The 26,730-nt window shown below is 44.6% G+C and overlaps 1 protein-coding gene across 1 annotated transcript in view; it reads right to left on the reverse strand.

Moving 5' to 3' along the window:
• Window positions 1-26,730, reverse strand: part of HIC2 (HIC ZBTB transcriptional repressor 2) — a 96,538-nt gene that overhangs the window by 48,843 nt on the left and 20,965 nt on the right. Inside the window, exon 2 of the mRNA XM_048821349.2 lies at window positions 2,196-2,339. The gene's annotated coding sequence lies outside the window, so the exon portion shown is untranslated. The remainder of the gene's footprint in view (window positions 1-2,195; window positions 2,340-26,730) is intronic.

The following is a 26,730-nucleotide window of genomic DNA, read 5'->3' on the forward strand; positions in this document are numbered from 1 at the left end:
AAAATTAGCGGACCAGATTCTGGCTGCACTTACATCACACCAGTTAAGTTACTCCAGATTTACAGTAGCAAAACTGAAATCAGAATCCAGAATCAGAAGCACGTTAAGAAGGCAGCTGCATTTTTTTTTTTGTTTGTTTTAAATGCGTAGGACTTCAACCCAGTTTGCTTTGTTTCAGAAGTTTGCGCTCCCCTTTTCAGGGGGGCTAATGGTCTTTAGCAGTTGAAAGAAGACTTCTAAACATTAGACATGTGTGCTTTTTGTCTTCTTTGTGATGGCTAAAGAAGGTATAGGATAGATACTGGTATTTGTCACTCTCTCAAAGTTGTGGTTTTTCCCCTGTTTGTCATCTTCCTCTTCCCCCTCCCTCCTTGGAAATATCAGGAATGTGACACTAGTCATTAGGAGGGTCTCTGAGGCTGTATTTTGTGAGCGCGGACTCCTTAATTGGTGCAAGCGTAGAGAGTCTTAAACAAAAACTTCCTCTCCCCAAAATGATCATCATTTAAGTTAAACAGGTGTTAATGAAAAGAGTTTGAGTCTGACTAAAAATCCCTTTTCCCGCTTAATTGTTCAAACTATCACTGTCTTAACTCTTGCAAGGTCACCATTTCATTCATTCTCAAGTCCTCAGAATCTTTCAGGCCACTCTTTTTCCTACCAAAGACCAGACAAGGTTCCAAGTGCAATTCTAGCCACCCACCCCCATTTGCTGGTCATCTCCCCCTCACCCCCCAATTTTTAGGTGTATTATACGACAGCTGGCTGAAGTACACAGGTATTATAGATGTAAATGGAAGCCAAAAATATAGCCAGCACAGGGATGCTCAGAACATCTGATATCAGGGGACACCCAATCCACCAGCAGCACACCACATGGTGTTGATAGGGCAAAACCCAACCTGCTTCTGCTGAAGCACAAAGCTAAAAGACCAAGTATTTTTCGCTATCCAGAGAAGTGCCGTTTTTTCCTCCTGCTTAGCTCCCGTCCTCAGCTCGGGGTACAATTCCGAAAAATCATTAGAAAAAGGTATTTGTGACTCTAGATAACATGACTAGTCCTTTGTCTTTAAATAGGTCACTTGATTCAAGAATCTCATGGCGCTTGGCAGTACTATTTGCCACTTCACAGATGTGAGGTTAGATGACTTGCTCAAGGTCACAAAGCAATAAAAGGGGGAAATGCCCAAGGCCAAAAAGCAATAAAGGGGGCAACTGAACATGGAGTCCAGACTTCTCCAGTTCTGAACCCACTACCCTAACCTCTAGACCAAAGGCGTTAAACAATGGGGTAGGCAGGCCAGATCAAGCTCAGCCGATGGACTTGTCTGGCCTTTGACATTCAAATACTGCAAAATCTGAAGCTTTTATTTTGAAAAAAACATTTCTAGTCTTCATGGTTATGAAGGTAACAATCCAAATAAGTGTGTGAAGCCCGACAGCAGCATCCTTCCAGGGCTGCAGGCAGCCTGAAAGATGTTGACTGCCCACCCCCCATTAATCTCATTAGGATATTAATGCTGAAGCCCAATGACAACACTTCAGTGATCAGCAATTAAATAGTTAATGCTTCCATTTGAGCAGATGGAATGGGAGTTACTGTAGGGAAGAACAGAGGCGGCACAGACAGGGAAGGCAGAGAGAAGGAAAAGGAAGATGGGAAGACGACAAAAGGCGCAGAAATAGCAAAGATCCTGACGGGCAGCATAATTTCCCTCCTTGGTGCTAATTAGCAACCAAACCATGCAGCTTTTAAGACCCTCTGCAGACTAAGCTAGTCAGGACACGTTAGCTAACATCACATTTCTAAATCCTAGTAGAAGCATTCAAGTCTATATAGATCAAGTTTCTGATGACATCACAGGGACCAAGAGCAAAGCTATAATGTGGTGTGAGGTCACTGGGATGACAAGCAATAGAGAGCACCTTGCATCTATGTTCTGGTGTATTTTATATTCGATAGACAAGAATAAGTTGTACTTCTCAGGCCGAAGGTTGCATGTGAAAAAGTTAATATTTCAATTTCTAGTATCATTTTGTAGTTAGACACTACCACAAGGCTAGTATTCTCTCTGCTGCTTCATCCAAAGCCCCATTACCCAATGGAAAAAGGGATTAAACTACTAGTTTGCACTCCCCTCGAACTTTCCAAATCAGAGGATTTCAAATTGCTTTAAAATCAATGACTCACCTACCTTGAATGCAGCTATAAATAGTATACCCGTTTGATAGATGGGTAAACAGTCCCTCTGAAGTCACCGAGATTGCAAGGCTGTGATTGAGGGCATATTTGACCCAAAGATGTTGACTTCAATGTGAGTTGTGGGTGCTCATCATTTCTGAAAGGGAAAAAAAAAATAAAACCACCAATCAGGCTACCTTTACTTAATTATTGAAGCCTGGAAATTTTGGCTAACATTAGGCACCTAAGTGACTTATCCAAGGCCACAGAGACCAAAACACCCACCCCCACCCCACTTCAACAAGGGGACTACACTTCTTGGCAATGGTCTCTGTTCTCTAGAGCTGGGGTCGCATTATTAGGGGCATGGTCTCCTTGGTCTTTATGGCTCCAGAGAGTGTATAGAAGGAGAGCAAGGAAAGTCTAAAACTGAACTCTGAAGTTTTATTTTGTGGGAGTGTGGCATACATATGGGATAGGGGATTCTATCTGAGAACCAGTGATTCAAAGAGATTTGGGGGTCATAACGGATAAGCAGCTGAACATGAACTCATGTTCATGTGGCCAAAAGAACTAATGCAATCCTGGGATGCATCAATAGGGGAATCTCGCATAGGAGTAGAGAGGTTATTTTACCTCTGTATTTGGCACTGGTGCGATCACTGCTGAAATACTGTGGCCAGTTCTAGTGCTGACAATTCAAGAAAGATGTTGATAAATTGGAGAGGGTTCAGAGAAGAGCCATGAGAATCATTAAAGATTAGAAAACCTGCCTTATAGCGATAAAATAAACAGATTGAGCTCCTTGAGTCTAACGAAGAGAAGGTTGAGGTGACTTGATTACAAGTCTAAGGGCTTGTCTACACAGACAGCACTGCAGCTATGCTGCCGTAGGCTTCAGTGAAGATTATGTCGATGGGACAGTTTCTCTTGTCGTCTTTGTTAATCCACCTCTGCGAGAGACGGTACCTATGTCAATAGGAGACGCTCTCCTGGGAACATGGCACTGTCTACATGAGGGGTTAGATCAACAGAACTACGTCACTAAGGGGTGGATGGCCATAGTATCTCCATGGGGAACAAATATTTAATAATGGGCTCTTCCATCTAGCAAAGGTCTAACACGATCCAATAGCTGGAAGCTGAAGCTAGACAAATTCAGACTGGATAGGAGTAAATATTTGACAGTAGGGGTAATTGTTCCAGTGGTTAATTTACCCAGGGTCATGGTGGATTCTCCATCACTGACAATTTTTAAGATCAAGATTGGATGTTTATCTAAGGGATATGCTCTAGCAATTATTTTGGTGAAGTTCTATGACCTGTGGTACACAGGGGGTCAGACTAGATGACCACATAGATTCCAAGGCCAGAAGGAGTCAGTGAATCCGTAAGAAGGGAACTGGACTTGCCCCCTTTCCTCCTCCAGTGATGACCAAAGTGCTTATAGCAAGTTTTCAAGGGGCAATAAAGATGATGCCCTGGATCCCTGCAACACCATTTTCACAATCCATTACCCGACTTATTATTCAAATACACAGAGTTCCCCCGTGCTGGGGCAGCATCGCCCATCGACACAGAGCTGGTTCAGAGTTCTTACAATAAATACCAGAAGAGTTATGAATCTTGTGGCGTCTTCTAGCCCTTTCAAGCTGACAAACTGTTCCCCAAATACTGCTGGAAGACTGATAATTTCTCATTGCTTGTCCTGGGCAATAGGTGTGCCCCTCACCAAATAGGCTTACCACTTAAAAGCTTAATTGCACCTGTGGTTTAAACATTATCCCCAACAGCACTTGGGAGTATTTGGATTTGGGCATTCCAGGTGTGGGACTCAGGCCTGCATTCACAAACAGAGCTGGGCAAGCAGGAGTGGAAGCTGCTGGTAAGAGCAGGTTATATACACCAGAGGGCAAAGGCGGGGGGGGGGGGGGGGGGAGAGTGTTTTTGTTTTGATCAGATTTGGCTTCACTTGCATTTCCAGCTGGGTTTGGGTAATGTCCACCGCATTGTTTGTGACTAAGGGCAGGTTTCCTGGTCTCAGATTTCATTTCCACAACAAAAAGATCAAAGTTTGAACCACTTGTACAACTTGGGCGTTTGCAGCCAGCAACGGTAACTGCACAGCAAGCACACTCCTCTGTGCTCCTTCATCCCACAGGCTATGTGAAAAATGGAGGAAGAGGAAATAGCCCAGGTCTGACCTGGATTACAACCTGACGTTTTACAAAAAGGTTAATGCTCCAAGATTAAAGGCACACTCAAATGCTTCTCTATAAAACCTTTTTAAAAAACCTGCAACCTACAGAGGCAGTCCTCCTTTTTTCCCCTCTCATTTGGCAGATAGGGATTCCTATACCCCACAGTTCTTCTGGAGAACACCACAGAAGATCAAGTTCCTTTCATTCACTCATTTGTAGACCCATTTAGTCCATGCAATGTAGACATGCAATGCACTCCGTTCCCAGAAAAGAGTTTGTGCTGCTTCTTCGGACACGGTGGGAGAAAACAAATAAAGTAGGCCTTGAAACTAGGTACATCATAGTAGCCAAACTTAGAGCCAGGAACCAGGAATCAGCAGGTCTTAAATTCTAATCTCTGTTTACAGTGACTTACCATATTAACTCAAGCAGCGCACAAACTTTCCGGGTCTCAGCTCTGCAGTCTACAAAAGGGAGAAACTATAGGGTGTTGCATGGTTTTAATATAGCTCAGATATGGGGAGCTTGCCCCTCTGAGGGTGTCTGAGCCCCTGTTGTTGCTGCCTTTGTGTACTCCAGGATCTGGAAGGACCATGCCCACCTATAGGGGTCGGACTCCCTCCTTACTCCCCCGCCATATGAGCTCGTTCTGGGGGAGCCTACCCTTCTGGAAGGGTCAGAGGCCCCATCCCCAGCCAGGATCTGCCCATTTGAGTGGGGGTGCAGAGAACAGGTACAGTTCATCCATATCATAGGCTCTAAAGCACACGAGAGGGATGGAACACCCAGAGAGATGAATGGAGCAGTTCACATATCTCACTGCTGTTTCAGGTTGTATTCATCTCCATGGGGTGTTCTCATTCAGCTCAGACCATCACAGTGTGAGGAATGGGCCACTTCGGACCTTTCAGAGCCTCCAATGCTACAGATGCCCAAGCAGAGGAGCCTTTTCCCTCCATCGTCCCTCAAGCCCTCCTGTTTAAAGGACGATGATTGTAAGGACTTGTCTACACTTAAAATGCTGCAGCAGTTCAGCTGCACCGCTGTAGCATTTCCGTGAAAATGATACCTAAAGGAGGTGTAGGTACTCCACCTGCCCAAGAGGCAGTAGCTATGTCAAGGGGAGAAGCCCTCCCATTGACATAGTGCTGTCTACCCTGGGAGTTAGTTCGGGATAACTGCGTTGCTCAGGGGTATAAATGCCTGCATGGATTTCCTTGAAATTTGCTATGCTTTGTGGGAGTGCAGGGTAGGGTCACTGACCCACATTTGGAGTCAATCGAGCCAGGGGTTCCGGAGATACAATCCCGGAGAAAAAATAGACATTTTTGAAAAAGTTTCTAGGGTTTGTCTTGTTTTGCACGGAGCTGAAGATCAAACTGTTGCTGTGATGTGTGTCAGAATGGTCTCCAATCAGTCAATTTTCACCCGAGGTAGTGCATGGTACCCACTAAGTCTTTGGAAAACCCAAATTGTGAATGGTATTTAAGAACACGTTCACTTCGCTTGCACAGATGTGCAGTCTGGAAGGACTGAAGTGTGCATGCGCCGATAAAGAAAGAACAATTTCTATGCAGCCACTTTGTGCTTGCCTGCATAATCCAAGGGAATGTGCTGACACAACTGCCCCAGTGAACACCTTGCCACTGATGTTTTTAGTCCGAACCTTTGTACCTCTGTCCAAAGAGGGAAAGTGGCCTAGGCAACTTCTCTCCCCACACCCTTTTTGTCTTTTAACAGTGTTAGACTGAATCCTTTTAGAGTAGCAGCCGTGTTAGTCTGTACTCGCAAAAAGAAAAGGAGGACTTGTGGCACCTTAGATTGAATCCTGTGAGTGAGTGTGAGCAGGCTACGCAAAGAGCTTGGACACTGTAGCAACTGTGTGTTAAAGGGGCATAGCTGAAAAGAGGGCAGAGTTAAGATTGTATCGACAACCTTAAGTGAGCATTTCCTGGTTTTGAGAAGTTTTAAATTTTCCTCAACTCTGTGTTCTGCAAGAGGCTCACCTACCAGCAAGCAACCGTAACTCTGTGTTAATGTAGTTTTTTGCCGCTGAATAAATATATTTTTGGGAAGTACACAGATCTTCATATAAAAACCTGTGGCTGTGGGCAAGGGATCTGTCTCTTGGGCAGGGTAGATTGATTTAAATCAGCAAGCAGGAAACCCTGATTTAAATTATTGATTTTTAAATTTCATTTTGCACTGTATTTTATTTTCCTGAAGTAGGTGGATTCTTGTTAACACACGTTATTTGCAACTAAATATAGCCTTTTCACTAACTTTGATGCTTCTCTTTGCTAACCAGGAGACTACACTATATCGATACACAATTAAATTATATAGCTCAACTTTACCTTTATTCAGATTCTTACTTTTTACATTTACTATGTTAGAAAATGCTTGAAGATGCAAGAAAAAATTTAGTAAATAAAAAAATGTGATTTGTGTCAAGCTCTATTTGGATGGAAATTCAATTCAAAATATACAAACAATTTTAATTTTTTTAAATTAAACTACCTTAAAAGTGCCTGATATATTAACTCTTTTCTTACCAAAAGATGTTTTGATATGAAAATTGATTAAGCAAAGGAAGTATGAATAGTTAAGTAACTGAACTGATAGATTCTGGCCACCCTGTCCTTCAAGATTTTAGAACTAGTAGATCTTACCCTCTCACACCTAGTTTTTAATTCATAGATTGGAAGAGGAAAACAAACTTTCCTGCATTTTCAACTCTCAGTTGGTTTCCTCACTTTTTTAAATGAGCTGAACTAAAATGAAGAAAATATTCTCTGCATCTGCGGGAGAGATGACTGTTAAAAGCTGGTTTCGCTCTTTAACAAGTGTGGTTACAGGTGTTTAGCCTGTAACTTCCAGCAGCTCAGTGGTTTGATTTTCTTCAAAACTTGGCAGCAAAAGTACTGCTTAATTTTTTTGTATTAAATTATTCTAATAGATTATAATAAAAGAGTAGGCCTTAATGTAGGTTGTCATAATTTTCAAATATAATTTTCAATAGGTTTATTGAAAAAAACCTTTATTTAAATGAAATCTAATTTAAATAAAACTGTAAGGTTTTTTTTTTTAATTAAAAATATGATTTTTATCCATCCTGCTCTTGGGAATAGTGAATTCCATGCATGGATCAAAGAGGGCATGTAGAGCTAAGAGAGACAGCAATAGGAGTTGGTTCTGTGTTTAAAAAAAAAAAAGAAAAGAAAAGTTAAACTAGATATCCTGGAGACGGAGTATTGTCTACCAGGTTACAGCAGCTTTCAATTAAAGTTACATTTTATCCTTAGGCAAAGTTATACAGTATCTCTCTAATATTAGCGGGGCACATTTTCAATCATGTAGATCTTATTCCCCACACACCACATTAATAATAGAACAACATTGTGAACATCGACCAAATCAGCTGGGAAATAAGAATTTTTTCTTCCCTCTCCTCTAAAGAAATATCCCTCCTCTAGAAATATCACTGAGCAACTGGAGTTAAAGGGGAGGGACGTGGGGTGAAAATGCGGGGGGATGTTTGCTTCCCAGTAACGTGTACAATAGTGTGGCAGGAGTTCACACACAGTATACGTTTTTGCGCAGCATGAATGACTGAGCCCCCCACCCCCATCTCACACATATGTTAAGGCTCAGCTTCTGCTTTAAGCCACCATAACCAGAACAGAAGTAACACCAACATACTGTTTTGAACATGCTTCAGAAAGGTCTCGGGCTCTGGCCATGACTCTCTGCGAGTATTGCAGTCCAATGACAGAGGCAGCATTAGAATGTGATCTACAGCAGAGCCCCTCTCATCCCCTACCCTGCCTGGGAGGCATGTGAGAAGGCGGCTCTTTGCAGCAAGTCTCCGGAATGCAGTATGGCCCCAGGCAGCAAGAGTGGTTTCCAGAGAGGCTGTTTGCCAATTGTTTCTTGTAGGGTCCCACAGCTCTATTCTTTAATATTAAAGACAATGGGGATCAAAGGCAATGGAATCTGTGCCTCTCCCAGCCCAGCTCCTGGGTAAAATTCTAAGCCTCATTAGCAGCCTTACCTTGCTGAAGAGGATTCCCATTCTAGGCACGGAAGACAGTTGTTGGCAGCCAGGCAAAGGAGACCTTGAATAAAATTGTCAAGAGTCCCTGTATAATGTAAAAAGAAAAGGAGTACTTGTGGCACCTTAGAGACTAACCAATTTATTTGAGCATGAGCTTTCGTGAGCTACAGCTCACTTCATATGCATCCGATGAAGTGAGCTGTAGCTCACGAAAGCTCATGCTCAAATAAATTGGTTAGTCTCTAAGGTGCCACAAGTACTCCTTTTCTTTTTGCGAATACAGACTAACACGGCTGTTACTCTGAAACCTGTATAATGTAAGTTCCTACATCACTTTAGCCTGCTCCGCACTGCACGGTTAGGTTGACGTAAGCTGCCTTGCGTCAACCTAGCTGTAGAAGTGTCTCCACTTAAGTTTGGCTACCGCCAACATAAGTGCCTCTCTACAACAGGTCTACACTACAGACCTATATTGGTATAACTCAGGGGGGAGGACAGGACAGGACAGTTATATCAACCTACTCCCCCCCACCCCCCATAGACAGTGCCATGTCGATGGGAGAGCTTCTCCCACTGACAGAGCTACTGCCTCTCAGGGAGGTGGATTAACTATGCCAATGGGAGAGCTCCCTCCCGTGGTCATCGCAGCATCTTCACTTAAGCGCTACAGCTGCATCAGCGTTTTTAGCGTAGACCTGCCCTTAGCGACACCACCTCCCCAAGCAGCAGAGAGTCAACGTGGGTGTAGTTAGGTCGACGCAGCGTCAGTGTAGACGCGGCATTGCTTACATCAACTGTTGCTGGCTTTCAGGAGCAGTCCCGCAATGCCCCGCACTGACAAGACAATCCATACAAGTGCTCCTGGTGAGGGACACGCACTACCGACATAAGGAGCCAAGTGTGCGCACGCAAGCGATTTAATAACTGCGGTGACTGTATGCCGATGTAAGTTAGGTCCACGTAATTTTGTGGCATAGACATAGCCTAAGAAAGTCATGGGGACTAATGATACTAAGTCACATCTGAATCTGAATCCTTCCCATGCCATCACATTTTGCTTAGGGCAGTCGTCGTCACTAGTCAATCCTAGAGAATCTCCTAGTCAATTGTGATCTCTTGCAGTGCAGCCGCTATGGCAGGCTTCCTGCCTGCCCTGGCCCCACACCACTCCCCGAAGTGGCCAATGTGGCCCTGGGGACAGAGGGGCAGGGGTCTCCTTCCACGCGCTGCTCCTGCCTGCGAGCACCGCCCCCGAAGCTCCCATTGGCTGGGAACAGGGAGCTGCGGCTAATGGGAGCTGCGGGGGCGTTGCTGGAAGAGAGGCACGGTGTGCAGAATCACATGCCCCCCACCCTCCAGGGGTGCGTTGGCCCCTTCTGGGAGCGGCGTACGGCTGGGGTAGGCAGGGAACCTGCCTTGCTGCGCTACCAACCAGGAGCTGCCTAAGGTAAGTGCTGCCTGGCGGGAGGCCGCACCCCAATCCCCAGCCCCTCCAGGAGCCAGCAGCCCAAACCCCCTCCTGCACCTCAAGCCCCTGCCCCAGACCTGAGCCCCTCCTGGAGCCAGCACCCCACACCCTCTCCTGCACCTCAACACTCTGCCCCAGTCTGGACCCCGTCCTGCATCTGAACTCCCTCCCAGAGCCTGCACCCCTCACCCCCTCCCAAACCCTTACCCCAGCCCAGTGAAAGCGAGCGACAGAGAGAGAGGATGGAGTGAGCAGGGCAGGGCTTTGGGGAAGGGGTGGGGTAGATCCTAGGTTGTCCTTAAATTCAAAAAGTGATCTTGGGCATACAAAGGTTGGAGACCACTGGCTTAGGGCATGAACAAGACCCCACCCTCTCTCCCTCCCTATCATGTTGTTTGGCAGAACACCTACTTTGTGTTTCTATAAACATAACTTTTTTACTGGGACAGGTTAGGCTGGAGGGCCAGTTGGCTGCTTTTCCGGTGGTCCCTACCCTTTGACAGTCCTCCCTAGAGTTAAAGGTCCCACCAGCATTGCTTTAAGGGTCATTTAAACACACAAGCCTTCCTGCTGCATCTCATGATGTAGTACCCAGGGAAGACCTAAGTCACTTAAGCACTTTTAAAATGTTTAGCCTGTATCCCTGCATACAAGCTTGCTAACCTCAACCATGCTTTTTGGAACAATGCTGGAATAGCTTGTTGCCTTGTACACTTGCTATTAAGCTTTCACCCCTGGTTCAGGTTCATGCACTGGCTGTATATACACTAGGAAAACTGGGACCTAGATTTTATTAATGGTGGTAGCAGCAGTGGAAACCATGACGTAGACGTGACTCAGACACTTCCAGTTGCATCATCTAACTGCTTAGAACAGGTCCAGAAAGGGCAGCGAGGAAGAATGCACATGCTTTTATGTTGTTAGCATTCGTGCTACAGCAATGGTGGGAGATTTTCAGAAAAAACAAGCAACAGGATCATTACTGTGGATACTGGATGTTCATGACCTGGGTTAAGAACTGCTTAGTGTATCCAGAGTCCATGCTGCCTACTTTTAAACGCCTTCAGTGTCAAGGGTGGTGTTGTGTCTAGGTAGTGGCATGTTATCTAAAACATGGAACTGGTAGCAGCATCTCACTGAATCAAACCCCAAAAAACCAACACCTTACACAGAAAGTGGATGGTTAGTCAGCTTTTTCCAGCTGACTTTTGCACATCTACCGTGATAACTGACTGAAAGGCCATACTCAAAGAGCAGTTATCAATGGCTCATTGTCAAACTGGTAGGACATATCAATTGAAGTCCCACAGGGATCTAGCCTGGGTCAGGTACTAGTCAATATTTTCCATAATGATGGATGAAAGAGTAGAGAGTATGCTTATAAAATTTTCAGATGACACCACAGTCAGAAGAGTTGCTAGCACTTTGGAGGACAGGATTAGAATTCAAAATGATCTTAAATTGGTCTGAAAAATCAACAAGATGAAAAAGTCACTAAAGAGAAGTACAATATTTAGGGAGGGGGAAAAAATCAAAAGCTCCTATGCAACATAGGAAATAACTGGCTAGGCAGCAGTACTGCACAAAAGGATGTGGGGTTATAGTGGATCACGAATTGAAACAGTCAGTCAATGATGATGATGCAAAAAAAAAAAAAAAACCACACACACCACACACCACGCAATATGTAAAACAGGGGAGATAATTGTTCCACTCTACTCAGCACTGGTGAGGCCTCATCTGGAGTAATGTGTCCAGTTTTAGGCTCCACATTTGAAGAAGGAGAGAGTTGGGGGTGGGGGGGGGGGTATGTTTAGAAAACATGACCTATGAGGAGAGGTTGACAGAAATGGGCATGTTTAGCCTAGGGAAGAGAAGGCTGAAGAGATACATGACAGTCTTCAAATAAATAAAAAGCTGTTTAAAAGAGGACTGATCAATTATTCTCCATGTCGACTGAGGCTAGGGCAAGAAGTAATCTGCTTAGTTTGCTGCAAGGGAGATTTAGATTGGATATTAAAACTTTTTTCCTAACAGGTTATGTAAGGAGGTTGTAGAATCTTTATTATTGGAGGCTTTTATGGGAACAGGTTACACTAACTCCTGTCAGAGATGGGTCTGGGTATACTTCATCCTACCTCAGTGCAGGGGGATGGACTAAATGACCTCTTGAGGTCCTCCCCAGGCCCAGATTTCTGATTTTATTTTAAGAGAAAAACCTAGCTTCTATGGTGGCTTATCCCTCTCACTGAACAGCAGCCCCCCCAAAAAAGTCAATTTGGAAAGTGTCATATTAGAGGAAATTGGATACACTATGCCCCCACATCTGCCCCCCAGAATTCAGTTAATTGGCACCCAATTCATCTCCATATCTCATTTAAGGGCCCGGACATGAAGATACATTGCAAAACCAGAGCATGAGAGGATTTACATTTTTCCCCCAAACAAACTTCTTTGTAGCAGCATCTAAATTCCCTCTGGTGATTGCTAAAGGAAGGGCACAACAGCCAGGGAAGTGTACTTGGACATCAGTCCGGTACTGTGTCAGGGTTAAGGTGTCCAACACTGACCAAGAGGCACTAGATTCTAGTAGCAGGCAGGAACAACTTTCCATCTGTCTTAGTTTTAGTGAGTTAAACATCAGCTTTTGATAAAGAACGTAATGTCCTAACCTTAGAAGTTTGCTCTTCTCCTTGATTTGGAGTTTTTCCACAGAGCAGGTGTTTTTCCCCCTGTACATGTATCTTGTTTCCTCTTATTCCATCTAGGCATTTACAGCACCCGTCACTGGGGTATTCCACCTGCCCTCTCTAACTACTTAGATACATTCACAAAGAAAATAAACCCAGACTTAAAAAAACCTGTCAGTTATGTCAGCTGAAGATTAATTAGTGGCAAAACAATGCTCTATCTACAAAGTCTCACATTTATTTATAAAAAGCAAAATTCGCCCAGGTCTATAATACAGGTCTTGGGCACAGCAGCACTGTAATAAAGTCGCCTGGCACAGTGCTTACTGTTGACTTTCAACACTACTTTTAAGCATTTAGTTGCAGAAACATCAAGGATGATCCATCTCCAGCAAAACATGCTTCACCTGCATGGAGAAGTCCCATTTTGTAAAGGAAGGGACAGAGCCACTGCTTTTCATTCAGAACACAACTGGAGCCTACCAACCAAGAAAGTGGGTTAGGATTAAACCACTGGAGTAGGGGCTGGGTTGCCAACTGTCTAATCACACAAACCCAAACACCCTTGCCCTGCCCGGCCCCCTCCACCCCCCCTCTCTGTCGCTCCCTCCCCCCCACCCTCACTCACTTTCACCGGGCTGGGGCAAGGTGTTGGGGTGCGGGAGAGGGGGTGCAGGCTCTGGGCTGGGGCCAAGGGGTGTGGAGTGGGGTCTGGGCTGAGCCTGGGGCGGGGATGCAGGGTGCAAGCTCTGGGAGGGAGTCTGGGTGCGGGAGGGGGCTCCGGGCTGGGGTACAGGAGGGAGTGAGGGGTGCGGGCTCTGGCCAGGCAGCGCTTCCCTCGGGTGGTTCCTGGTCAGTGGTACAGTGGGGCTAAGGCAGGCTCCGTGCCTGCCCTGGCCCCACGCTGCTCCCGGAAGTGGCCGGCATGTCCCTGCAGCCTCGGGTGGCGGGGGGCTCTGCCCCTGCCTGCAGGCATCCCCCCTGCCCCCCCCCGGCCTCAGTTCCTGGCCAATGGGAGCTGCAGAGCTGGTGATTGGGTGTGGGGGCAGCATGCAGAGACCCCCTGGACCTCCGCCCCAGGGACATGCCAGCTGCTTCTGGGAGCGGTGTGGGGTCAGGGCAGGCAGGGAACCTGCCTTAGCCCCGCTGCGCCACTGGACTTTTAGCCTAAAATCTTCCAGTTTGGCTTCAGTAACCTCCGAGAGATAGAGTCCAATTCCGGGAGATTCCTGGCGAACCCGAGAGGGTTGGCAACCCTAGTAGTGGCCCTACTGCTCCCTCTAGCAGATCCCTGCTTTACAGGCCTATAAAAAAGGACCCAGAGACTATTTAGGTCAACTCTCCAAACCACACAAACATTGCTGAGCATCCCTTCTGAGTGCTCCCTTGCTGCTCCTGTCTCCATGCTGCAAAACATCTCCAGTCTTCATCTGAGGCAAAAACATAACAAATAGCGTGTAGGTGTCCAATGTAGAAAAGATCCCAAATTGCATCAGTGGGATAAAACCTCAAACCAAGAAGGGATTGAAAGTCTATTTCAATACCCCTGACCAAGGCTGGAGTCTTTGTCCCTGCTGGAAGAGGTAACTAATGGGCATTCAGGAGGCACTTGAGATTTCGACATCAGAAGTCGAACAAAAGCTGAACATGCTGTGGTCGACAGATGGCCACTGATCACTGAGGCTCAGACTATTCTCAGAATTTCGAACTTGTCACTTCCCTTAAACACCAACAGTTCACAGTTTTAAATACAAGAACAGGGAGAGGGGAGAAAACTTAAAACCACCTGAGTCAAATACCAAGAGCCTTTTTGATTCACAGTGCTTTAAACTGCTCAAAGACCAAAGATTAGTCTAACAAGAAATTCCTCTTTATGAGTACACGGCAGCCCAGATGACAAAAATTAAACTGCCACTCAGCCCTAGTAGAAATTCACCTATCTTTCACCTCCCACTGACATCATTAACATGCTACCGTCAGCAATAAAGAGCAATTGAGATCAAACACAAACGAGCAACACCACTCTTCCTCTGGTCTTCCCATAATGGGTCAGAATTTTTGGCTGGAGCTGGTCTTTTCCCGATAGGGCGATTTAGTTCACTTTTCAGTTCGTGCCACTGCTATGATACAAAAAGTACAGAGCCAGGAAATCCCATGTTCACACCAACGCAGTCCTTTTCATTCACACCTTTTAGCACATGGAACCCAACATTAGTCATCTAAATGCAAAAATTAATCCGTTTTAAATGTGGGTTTGGGCACCTATAATCAAAAGCCTCCCCTGTTCCCAAGTTCTGAGGCCCTTTCTTAGATTGGGATAAATTTTTTATAAATCTCTCTACCACTTGATTTGTACAATAGTTTGCAACACTATTTTTAAACTGCCAGTAACTAAGCTAAACCATGGCCTGAAACACCAAACCAACTGCTGTCACAGTCCAGAAATGTCGGGGTTTTAAAACTCAAGTCTAGTCCTGTATAAAGGGGCTGCACACACGTGTCAATCAGCCACTGTGGCAAAACAGAGGCGCTCAGGCTGAGATTTCAGAATGGCACAAACTTTTTTTGTGGGGAGAGAAACTGCCAGTCCCCTAACACATCTGGAACACCCTCTGAATTTTCAGAGTAACAGCCGTGTTAGTCTGTATTCGCAAAAAGAAAAGGAGTACTTGTGGCACCTTAGAGACTAAGGTGAATTGTTTATCTGAATTGTTAGTATTGACTCCGGGGTTGGTACTTGGAGAAGCCAGATGCTACTCCATTCTAGTTTTGTTTATCTATCTCCAGTTTCACACAAAATGACACTTTTGGTAGTGACGAAGAAAAGAGGGAAAGAAACCAGTTATATATAAGCTATACAGGAGATAGGTATTGTATGAATGAGAGTTTTTACAGACTTAAACTGCCTACACTCAGGGCTTGTCTACACTTACATTTTATAGCGCTCTAACTTGTCGGCTCAGGGGTGCGAAAAATCACCCCCCTGAGCAAGGAAGTCTGAGCGCTTCAAAGGCGCTAGTGTAGACAGGCTCCCAGCGCTCGGAGCTAATCCTCTCGTGGAGGTGGATTACCAGGAGCGTCGGGAGAGTCTCTCCCAGTGCTCGCGCACGACCACACTCGCACTTCAAAGCGCTGCCGTGGGAACACTTGGAAGCTTCTAGTGTAGCCATGCCCTCAGTGTCCTGAAATTCTTCAAGAGCTGGTCTGACATTTTTACTTCAACCCGTATGAGGAAGCATCATGAATCCCCATCCTCCCGCTCCTAGCATCAGAATAAAAAGGAAAAAAGGAAAGCACCTACATGGTATTTATGCAGAGTGGTAAACAGACAGGTGATAAAACCCTGGGGTGTCAAGGCAGCAAAAAGCCCTGGCAGGAGGGCTGATATTGCCATGCGTTTGGATGCTCAGCAAAAGGCTGATAATTAAGAACACAGACCTAACCCTACATGATATTGCAACAGCTCAAGTACTGTTCTGAAGCAGGTAAACTAATATTGCTTGTACCTGTTCCAAACCACATATTAATACATGGCTTCTGTTTCTACAAAGCCTGCTGGCAGCTCTCCTGGAAGGAGCTCCTATCTCCAAGACGATCTTGCATTTTTGCCTGGTTTCTGAAAAAGGATCTCAAATAAGTGGCTGGAGCCCACGGTTTTGGAAACCCCACTGTGTTTATCTTTACTGATAAGCCTGCAATCTTGGCTGGGAGTGCATCAGCCCGTGTCTGCAGCAAAACCCTCCTCTAGCCAATGCCTTCTTACAGGAAGGGGTCTCGGCCTGGGCATTTCATTTAACCCCTTACTGGTCTGTGAGTAATGGTCTTCTGCATCAGTGCCTTTGTAAAAAGGGCACAGACAGAAATAACTCCATTGAGTCAAACCATCGGATCCAATTAAGTGGGTTTTAGCCCACGAAAGCTTATGCCCAAATAAATTTGTTAGTCTCTAAGGTGCCACAAGTACTCCTCATTTTTGTTTTGTTTTGTGCTGATACAGACTAACGTGGCTGCCATTCTGAAACCGGTCTCCATTGAGTCAATCGCTGAGAGCCCTTTGGTTTTCTGAAGCTGGAGAACAGCGCAATGCCGAAGTGTAGTTAGTAGGTTTGATCCTTTGCTAGGGGACTGAAGGTCTGCTCGTGCAGGTTTCTTAGTACTTGAGCGTTCCATCCACATACACAAACCAAGGCTAAATATCAAGAGTCCCTAGGGACTTCCCAAGGTTGTGATGCCTAGAGCTTGGGCAGCTGAATGCTACAAACAAGAGGCTGTTCTGAGAGAACAGTCTCCACTTCTTCTCTTCCCCACTCCCCCCCTCCAGTCCCCTTTCAACACACATGAGGTGGCCATCACCAAGCTGGTTTCAGTTAAGCATGTGCCTTGCCAGAGGTGTTTTTTTAAATGGTGTTTTCAAAAAGTTATTTTTATTTATATTACGTGCATACAGTGAACCAGGCTTTCAGAAGCAGTACAAGCCTAGAGAGGGCCTTTGCACTCATGAGCTGCTGCAGCCTTTATTCCAGACACACCTCTTGCCAGGTGGAAGAGCATTTACTCATTAACTGATCCATAGAGAACCACTTTCCCTAGGTCTGCCTGTCCCCATATCCTAATCACATACAAAGAAAATAGTACAGCAAAAGGTACTACCGGTCTCCCCACTGCTCTTAAACAGACACAATCAGCCGACTGGAAATTCCAGCTGAAACATTTTCATCTCTGTTTTGGAGCAATACAGTGGGTCCTGGCCTACTAGTCCTCCAGCAGAAATGAGACGCCAGGCAAAGGATTATAATGAGTCTACTGGAATTTCCATTAGAGCATTACATCTCGGAGGGACACAGTGCAATAAATAGAGCTGGGAATGCTAGCCGGTCAGTGTTCACATGGCCTGGCACTCCTTGAGCTTGACGAAGACAGCAAGTTTCTTCAGCAGCATTTGCATGGGTTTATTTAACTCACGTGACCAGTTTCACACTTTCTTACTAAAGGAAAAATGAGAGCACAAAATTGTTTCTGGGCAGCAAAGCATGCCCATCCAGAGAGACACAATTTTACTTGAGTGCCGATCCAAAAAAATAGTTTCGTGTGCAACTCTGCTGGTTTTGCTTTCACATCCAAATGCAAAGCAGCTAGCAGAATTTCACTGTGCAGGTCCTCATAGCAATGGCTGTAAGTCGCACATTTTCCCCCTCACCCTTGGCTTGTCCTGCACAATCTAAATAAACCTTTGCCAGACACAGCCTTTCAGATCACAAAATAAATTCCTAGAACCTGAAAAATGACTTTCCTCTTCTGAAATGATCCAAACTGAAGCATTTTGTCTTAATTGTACAACAAGTGGCTTATAGCAGTGATAGAGGAGTGGAGATGTGCTACAGAAGTAGAGAAACAGGAGGGGGCAGGCTGACCCAATTGCTAATGCCACTCAAAGCCCAGAAACCCTCATTGAAAGGGTCAGCTGCATGCTAGACTGCTTCTGGACAGAAATGGCTCTGCCATCCCCTGGCCTCACTCTTGGGAGGTTCTGAACAAGTCTGTGCGAACTCCACTAGTCCTGCATTTGTCCTCCACTTTATTTCAATCCATTGGAACCATGAACGGTACAGCCATATGCGTGTGAGTACAATATGGTTTTGGGTCCAAGAACAACAACAACATAGGAAGGAAGAGAAGGTAACATTAAATCAGTTCCAGACAGAGAAAAAGACAGCCTGTCATTAGTACATAGAGACTCACAGAGCACTCTCACATAGAAGGGGACCAGGCCAAGTGACTAACCACCCCCAGCCCATCTCTGGAGAAGTTTGATTCTGGAACTGCATCCAGATCTGAACTCCCTAGCTCAGGCCCACTAACCTTCTTGCCAGGTTGCTGGAAAGAGGGACTCTCAAACATCTTAAAGTTGTATTATTTGTTTGGATAGTAATGCCGAGAAGGCCCCCTTGGGCTGAACACTGCACAAACACATAACAGAATCCCTGCCTCAAAGAGACTATAAGCTCTGTAATACAGCACTTGCCATACTATGTAACTTAAATACGTGCATTTATATAGTTTTTCCATCAGATGACCTCAAAGCAAAGCACTCTTCAGAAGTGAGGAGGATTTATTATACCCAGTTTCCAGACGGGTGAACTGAGGCAGAGGTTAAGTGATTTGCGCCAAGGCAGAGCAAGCGAGAACCCAAGTAGTCCCAAATTCCCCCTTTCCAGGCTCTAACCACGAGACATGCTGTCTTACATTTCACCTTTATACTTTTGTATAGTAGGCCAGAAAACAATTAACCACAGGTGAGCAATAAGATCCCTCAGCTGGCATACAAGTCATTGAGCGGGGGTTTAGGGTAAGAGTATTTGCCAAGGTGAATATGCTATGAAGCAGGGCACCATTTCCAAACACAGTATGTGCTAGTTTTATATATATATAAATATATATATATATATATTTATATACAGCACTTGCCATACTATGTAACTTAAATACGTGCATTTATATAGTTTTTCCATCAGATGACCTCAAAGCAAAGCACTCTTCAGAAGTGAGGAGGATTTATTATACCCAGTTTCCAGACGGGTGAACTGAGGCAGAGGTTAAGTGATTTGCGCCAAGGCAGAGCAAGCGAGAACCCAAGTAGTCCCAAATTCCCCCTTTCCAGGCTCTAACCACGAGACATGCTGTCTTACATTTCACCTTTATACTTTTGTATAGTAGGCCAGAAAACAATTAACCACAGGTGAGCAATAAGATCCCTCAGCTGGCATACAAGTCATTGAGCGGGGGTTTAGGGTAAGAGTATTTGCCAAGGTGAATATGCTATGAAGCAGGGCACCATTTCCAAACACAGTATGTGCTAGTTTTATATATTGTCCTTATCACCAGCATTTTTTTTCCCCTGATGGTGGCAGTGAGGTGGGGGATTGGGTAAAGAATTTCTCTAATTTATATCAATAATTTAAAAAATAAATTTGTTGAGAAACACGCCTGCCACAATGGAATATTCCACCAGGAGGAAAAGTCCCCTCCCAAGCGAGTGTAGATTGCGAAGCATTCTGTGAGCAACGTCCTTAAGCTAAATACAATACTGCTTCAGAATGCTGGGGAAGCCTGGGCACTGAGTGACTGCAGAAGAATTAGCAAATCAGAAATTAAGATATGCCACCCCCAGAGGTGGATACTGGTCCTGCCTAAAATTGGCTTCTGCCTCAACACCAGAAACGGAGTTGCTGCTTAAGGTCTTGCTCCTCTCGAGCAAGGAGCTGACAAGGCCTCTCCCCCTTGTGCTGTGTTGCTTTGAGGCTATTTCACACCAACGACCAGCAATATTGCTACGTGGCAGGACACACTGTTTATGCATGTAGTTTGTGATAAAGGGTTTAGCTGCTGGAAAACACTAGGCATGGGAGAGAAGATAGGGAGTTCTTATCTTGTCCTGCAATAGATGGTACTCAGTTATTGAACTCAAGTCTGTACTGAATGGAACGGATCAGCAGCTCCCTCCCGTTCATTGGTGAGAGAGAGAAGGTAGAGTTTATGCAATGATTTACTGAACAGGAAAAATATTGATGTGTCTGGTTAGAGCATCTTGGAACACAGTCTCATGAGATGACCATCTCCATATCAAGTTATTTTAAGGTGTGGAACATCCAGCATGACCAACAGAATTCCAGGTCTAGCAGAAATAAAAAAAGATTGAGATTCAGGTAAAAAAAAAAAATTACAGCATGAAAAGACTTTTGTAGGAGTACAGCAAGAAAAGATTGGAGCTATTTAGTTCACTGAGAAGACATAATGGAGGTTTGCAAAACAAGGAATGCTACAGAGAAGAAAGAAAGGCAAGCAGGCACTATTTATCCCCCCCTCAATAACAACTCAAAATGCATTTGAAACTGAAATACAACACGCAGTTAGCCTATGGAACTCATTGCCACAAGATACAAGAGGCTGGGAGCTTAGGAGGATTAAAAAAAAAAAAAAATTAAAAATGGATGTGAATACCCATTTACACAAATCTGAATACAAATCTGAGGGATAAAAGACCTCGTGCTTCAGTACATAAAACCAACTACTTGCCTCCTCTATGAGCAGGTTATTCCTTAAAAATTTACTTTTACTGGTCCTGTCACCTTTCTCTGAAGCATCTGGCATTTGCCTCTATTGGAGTGGATGCCAGACTAGACAGACAGATCCTGGTTCTGATCTGGCATAGCAATTCCTGCATTCCAAGCTGGAAAGGAAAGAACATGCTGGGGAAAGTGTAGAATATTAGATAGCAAGTTCCATTAACAGACAGCCCTGTTAGATAGCCTTTGCTCCCCATCAGGCCTGCGCTCAGGCTAGTGGGAAGCAGGAGAGCATGGCAGTGGGTAGGTTGCTTCAAGAACACCAAGGGCCAAACTTGGACTTCAGTTGTAGGTGCTTAGGGGGCTAAGTTTGGCCCTTTAAGCCCCCCTCAATGGGGGAAGGGGTGCACTGGAGTAGATGTGTTACAAAAGAAAAGAAGGACCAGCAAAACGGCCATTTGCAGACTGTACTGTAAAATGCTAGATTTAAAGCAGAAATACTGACAGCACCAGACATGAAGGTCCCAAGAGCGAGCTTAAAAAAAAAAAAAAAACAAACACCCCAAACCAATCACTCCTGTGCCACGAGTGCTTCTGCAGCTAGAAAACCTAGTTTTCTTAGTGCTCTTTCCTATTAGCCTTTGGATGAGCCTTACCTCTCACAGCAGAGCGGTAGGGCAAATTCATACACCAGTTTGTAAACCTCAGGCCCAGGACACACTGCATCCACTCCAAAGGGGCATTTAAGACAATGGCCTCTGTCTTCCTCTTGAGCTAGGAGGTTCTGAGTCAGCTGAGGAAATTGCCATTTGGGGGAAATTAGGCCCACGTCTCTGGATGAAGCTTCCCCGTTGGCTTTGGCTACAAGCCAGATTAGCCCTCAGATTGAGGCCTTGTGAGGTGTACTCTACAGAAATTGCTACCGGATATCTGCCCAGAGCAGCATCCTGGAAAACCAGCTCGCTCATACCCCTGCTTTGCGGACACTCTGCTTGAAATCAGCTGCCATTGTTGCATTATTATTAACTATTATCATAGCACCCAGGCACTCTAGACATGGACCAGAACCTCACTGTACTAGGTGCTGTACAAACTCAGAACAACCCCTCCTGCCCCCAAGTCCTCATTCAACTACCCATGCCAGATATCGAGCAGCAGGCATCGCCACAGACAAGAGACAAATAAACCGATCAACATTAAAAGTAGTTGCAACACTAGCTAATAAAAGCCAGGAAATCCAAAACCTACAAGTAAAGATATTCTCGCTTATTGTAAAACAGAGAAAACTACATTATTGTCCACACTGATGACTGACTATTTAACTTCATTTGAATTTCTTAACTCAGTTACTACTAGACATAAATTTGTCTAAAATGGTTAGCAATATTTCAATTTAATTCATTAAAGAAGAAGAGTTGACACAATAAACTTATTTTTGGACCAAAAAGGGCTGCATGAATGAACTAAGGTTTATTCCATTATCTCATCAAATCAGTACATAAAAATCGAATGTCTCCATACAGCAATAGAACAAAATCCTGAGTCTGTATCACAAAAGAAGTCCTCAAAAGATTGGGAATGGGGAGGACAAATTTAGCAGGCATGGGGTGACTGACAAACCCAGTTACTGTATATGTGCATTAATGATTCCCTTGCCTCTTAAAAAAATACTACTTACTGTTATCCTTTAAAGTTGTACACAGGGTTGCCAGTTTTCGTTGGATGTATTCCTGAAGGTTTCATCACATGACCATCTTTAATTCCTAGAGACCTCCAGGACAATCCTGGAGGGCTGGCAACCCTACTCAAACTTGTACATCATGGCCAGGAAAACTGCTTTTCGGAACATCTCATTGTTCCTTACTAACTTCTTTCCACCCCTCCAAAAAGGGCAGTCTATAGAATTACCCCAAAAGCTCTGTACAAGGGCAATGGTAACAAATCCATTAAGTGGAGGGCAAAACTACCATGTCTCTTGTCCTCTCAAGGCACATGTGTAACACCTTATTAACAATTAATAGGTTAATACCTTGCATTTATATAGCATCTTTGGTATACAGGCCTCAAAGTGATTTACAGAACATCGGGATGTGTTCTTACCCCTGGTGAAACTGAGGCATGCACACATAAACGAGTCAGGTGTCTCACCCAAGATCATGGAGCAAGTTGGGGCAGAGTAAAAATAGAAACCCAAGTTCACTGACTCCCAAATCCTGGATCTAACCACTTAACACTGCATCCTAAACAACGGGAGCTATGTATGTATCTAATAGAGAATAGTCCTCATCACCAGGGGTATTTAACCCATCACCCTGGCTCTGAAGCAGCTGAATATTAAGCACATTACATATCTGGTATAAATTTGTGCACCCTTGAAAAAGCAGAGCATTTGAAGCCCATTTGGAGTTATGAACACTATGTTACAAGGAAGAACATCCACAGAATGAACCTGTAGAATTAGAATGCTTTTACTTCGAGAAAGGAGAAAAATCCTGCTACTAATCCTTCAGACATTTTAAACAAGCCTGCTAAAGTGAAGCTCTCTCTCTCTCTCCTTGGCGGGGGGGGGGGGGGGGGGGGGAAACAAAAATCTTACTTCAACTGGGGGTATAAGAAAGATCATGAAATTAATTTAAAAGCACTGAAGTAACAAAAAACAACTACAACAAAAAAAGTGAATACTTCACTTCTCCTCCTCCCCCACTCCCATAGCAGACAGGGGAAACAAACAGCTCACAGAGGGCAGAACGGTCAGACTCAGTTTTTAAAATATTAATAAGAAAAAAATCCACCCAGTGCAGCTTTAAAGATGAGGGCTCTTTATATTATTATAGATAGATACACACACACCCTAGATTCCGAGGGGGATGAGAGATTTGGTGGCTACTAGCATTTGTCAAAGAACTGTAATGGAAATATTCTAAAATGCATGCAATAGTTATAGGCTTTTTCATGTCTCTGGAGGGGTGGGCATGGAGAATAGTAAAAAGAGGAATTAAATCCTGTAGTTTTTTTTTTTTTTTTTAAAGTTTTCACTTCAAATAAAGCTTTGTTTTAAAATGTATAGGGCCAGCTGTTAGTGCATTGAGCTGGAGGTCCTGGGTATTAGCCAACTAGACCCTGTGAATTGTGTTTAGTGAGAAGTTTATTAGCTCAGTAAACACCATTCTAGTTCCCCTCACCCCCAACTGTAGAAGTTAAACCATGAGAGCATACGGGACCTCGAGCACCCAGAGCAACAGTTAGCTAGATTACAAGAGCTTTTTAAAGCAAGTTACTATAGTATTTACAGCAGTGAAATCACAGCACAAATGGTAGGTAACATTTGTGACGGTGGTTATCATGTTGTGGCATCAGTAAGCTAGTTTTCCTTTGGTAATTTTTATGAGGCAAGCAGTAACAAATATCATGAGGGCACTTGGCAAGGCAGGACAGAAACTTAAATACTAGTGAGATAAGTAACAGAGAGGTGGGGGGGGTTGAATCAGAAAACATTCCTCGTGGTCTGTGTTTCTTGAGTGTGACCAATGACAATTCACTGTTTTAATTTGTTGGTGCTCTGTCACCAGGAGGCATGTATGGGAAAACCTGTCAAGTTCTTGTTCTGAGAACACACAGCAGGGAGGCTCAGTGCAGTCGGCTGTAGCTCAAGAGATGCACCATCAAGAATGACATCTTATCACTTGACCCAATCAGAGAGCTGGCAGAGCTTAGAAGCAGTCCGAGTAGGATATACGCATGCCAGGGACGTTGAGAGGGAAAGCAAGAACTGTTTCAAGTTCCTGGGTGACCGCATGTGTTGGCAAAGCTAATGCTACACTGCAGGATAATTAGGTTTCGAGAGCACGAAGCAATAGGCAGGGCATCTTCAGACCAGCCAGGGCTCATGACAGCTGTATAAGACATGAGTGCAGAGATGACTTGTTTAGCTGAGCAGAGAAAGCTCTTCCCAAGGTGTTCTGGATAGAAAGTGTAACTAGTTTTGACCAGCTACAGGCAGTATGTCAGTTTAGACTATGTTAGACAAAAGGGAAATCTGGATTCCTGGTCACTGAAATCTTTCCTTGACTGACTTCCCACCCCACACCCAGCCCCAACAAGCAGAAAATGCTCGTGACCAGTAGGACATAGCCAAACACTGCAGCCTACACAGATTAGTGACTAAATAAAGGTCCATTAAAGGGAGCCTGCTACATTGGTGCAGTGAGTGAATGATACAGTGGAGTCACATGTGTGTTTTCTGATTGCAGCTTGGATTCTATGGGTATGTCTACGCTGCAATTAAAAATCTATAGGCAGCCAGTGCCAGCTGACTCAGGCTTGTGGGGTTCTGGCTAAGAGGCTGTTTAAAGGCCATGTAGACATTTGGGCTTGGGCTGGGGCCAGGAGCTAGGACCCTACAAGGTGGGAGGGTCCAGAGCTCGAATGTCTACACCTCAGTTAACAGCCCCTTAGCCCAAGTCAGCTAATTGCAGAGTAGACATACCTGAAGGGGTGAAAAGCAGCAAAGCCAGGACAAATAGTGGTGAGGAACCAACTCTTCAAACCCTCTAGCAGCTAGGCTCCTCGCTGTTGCCTCTCCTTTTCCCAATCTGAGGACTTCCAGAGCTGTAACTACATTTGAACCGACACCAAACAACTTGGAGAACGTAATATTTTTGAACTTAGTGATAGGTGGGTAGCTGTTGTCCAGGCCTTCCTGGATGGACCTGCGTGACCAAGACCACAGCTGCTCTGCCTTTTATATTTTCTTCAACGTTCTCCCATGCAAGGAGTCAGAGAAGGACTGAGAATCCAATTGTTACATTAAAATGTACAGTGAACTGGGAGAGCATTGGTGCATTCACTACCTACAGAATTGGTATTCATTTTCAGTCATTTCCCTAGTGAGAACTGAACATGCAGTTATACTTTAGCTGCCTGTCTGAAGGGACCACGAATTTTACAGTGGGTGAAATTATGAGTTATGGTGTTTGCTTAGGGAGCCAAGACTTGGCCACTTGCAGCTGGAGACTTATTCTATAAAGATACTGGGAAAAAGATGCATAGGGCACATTCTGCGCATCCCAGAATGGCCACATCAAGTTAATGTTTGGGGTTTTTTGCCATAGATCTCCTCCAGCATAGAAAGTCCTTGGGGAAGTACTGGCAGCTAGGATGGGTTATATCCAAGAGCCCAGGGAGAGGTCTACTTGCAGAGCTGGGCACCAGGAGTTCTAGATGTCCTTTCATGATTGGTCATTCTTCTTACGTAGCATCTCCTTTAAGTCAAAGAATATCAACTTTCTAAGAGACCACAAGTAAGTTATTTTCACTTAGTCATCTAGGAAAATGGGAAGATGAGTGTCAATAGCCTCTTCTTGCTCTAATGGCTTGTCTTTAGGGGGAGACACGGCTATTCTGGAATATTTCCCTGCGTGGACACACTGTTCTGAAATAAAGTGACTATTATAGAATAATTAATCTACTCAAAGCTAAATTCTACCAAGATAGTTATAGTGGGATAGTTTCTTTGGAACAGCTAGAGCGGTCAATTAGACAAGGCCTTAAGACAGAATTTCAAGAGTCCAAGTAAGAGGACTGAGACACAGGGATTTAGGAAAGAGTGCATGTCTCAGTAGCATGTCTCTGCCACTCACCTGCTGTGTGAAATTGAGCCCATTAGTTCACCTCTGTGCCTCTACTTCCCCTCCCACCCTTTGTCTTGTCTATTTAAATTGTAAGCGCTTGGTGGCAGAGTTTGTCTATTACTTCGTTAGTACAGCACCTAGCAAAAACTTTAGTGACTTCAGAATCCTAAACTAACATGGCCCTTTAGCCCCTACCTGTTTGAAGCTAAATTACACAAGATAATAATTGTGACTCTCTTTATTGAAGAAATCTCATCTTCCAAAGTAAATGTTTTCTAAGTTGTTGCTGCCAGGCTCTGTGTTGAGGACCCCTGGACAAGGAAGAGCTACCTAACCAAACCAACCAAGGACACGCCAAGGCCATGTCAAACCTATAATAAAGCAGTTCCAGAGAGCACGCTCAGTTCAATCCCCTCCTCCACCAGCAGCAGTTAAAGAC

This window comes from Caretta caretta, chromosome 15 (genome assembly GCF_965140235.1).
Source record: "Caretta caretta isolate rCarCar2 chromosome 15, rCarCar1.hap1, whole genome shotgun sequence".
In the NCBI taxonomy this organism is placed as follows: Eukaryota; Metazoa; Chordata; order Testudines; family Cheloniidae; genus Caretta; species Caretta caretta.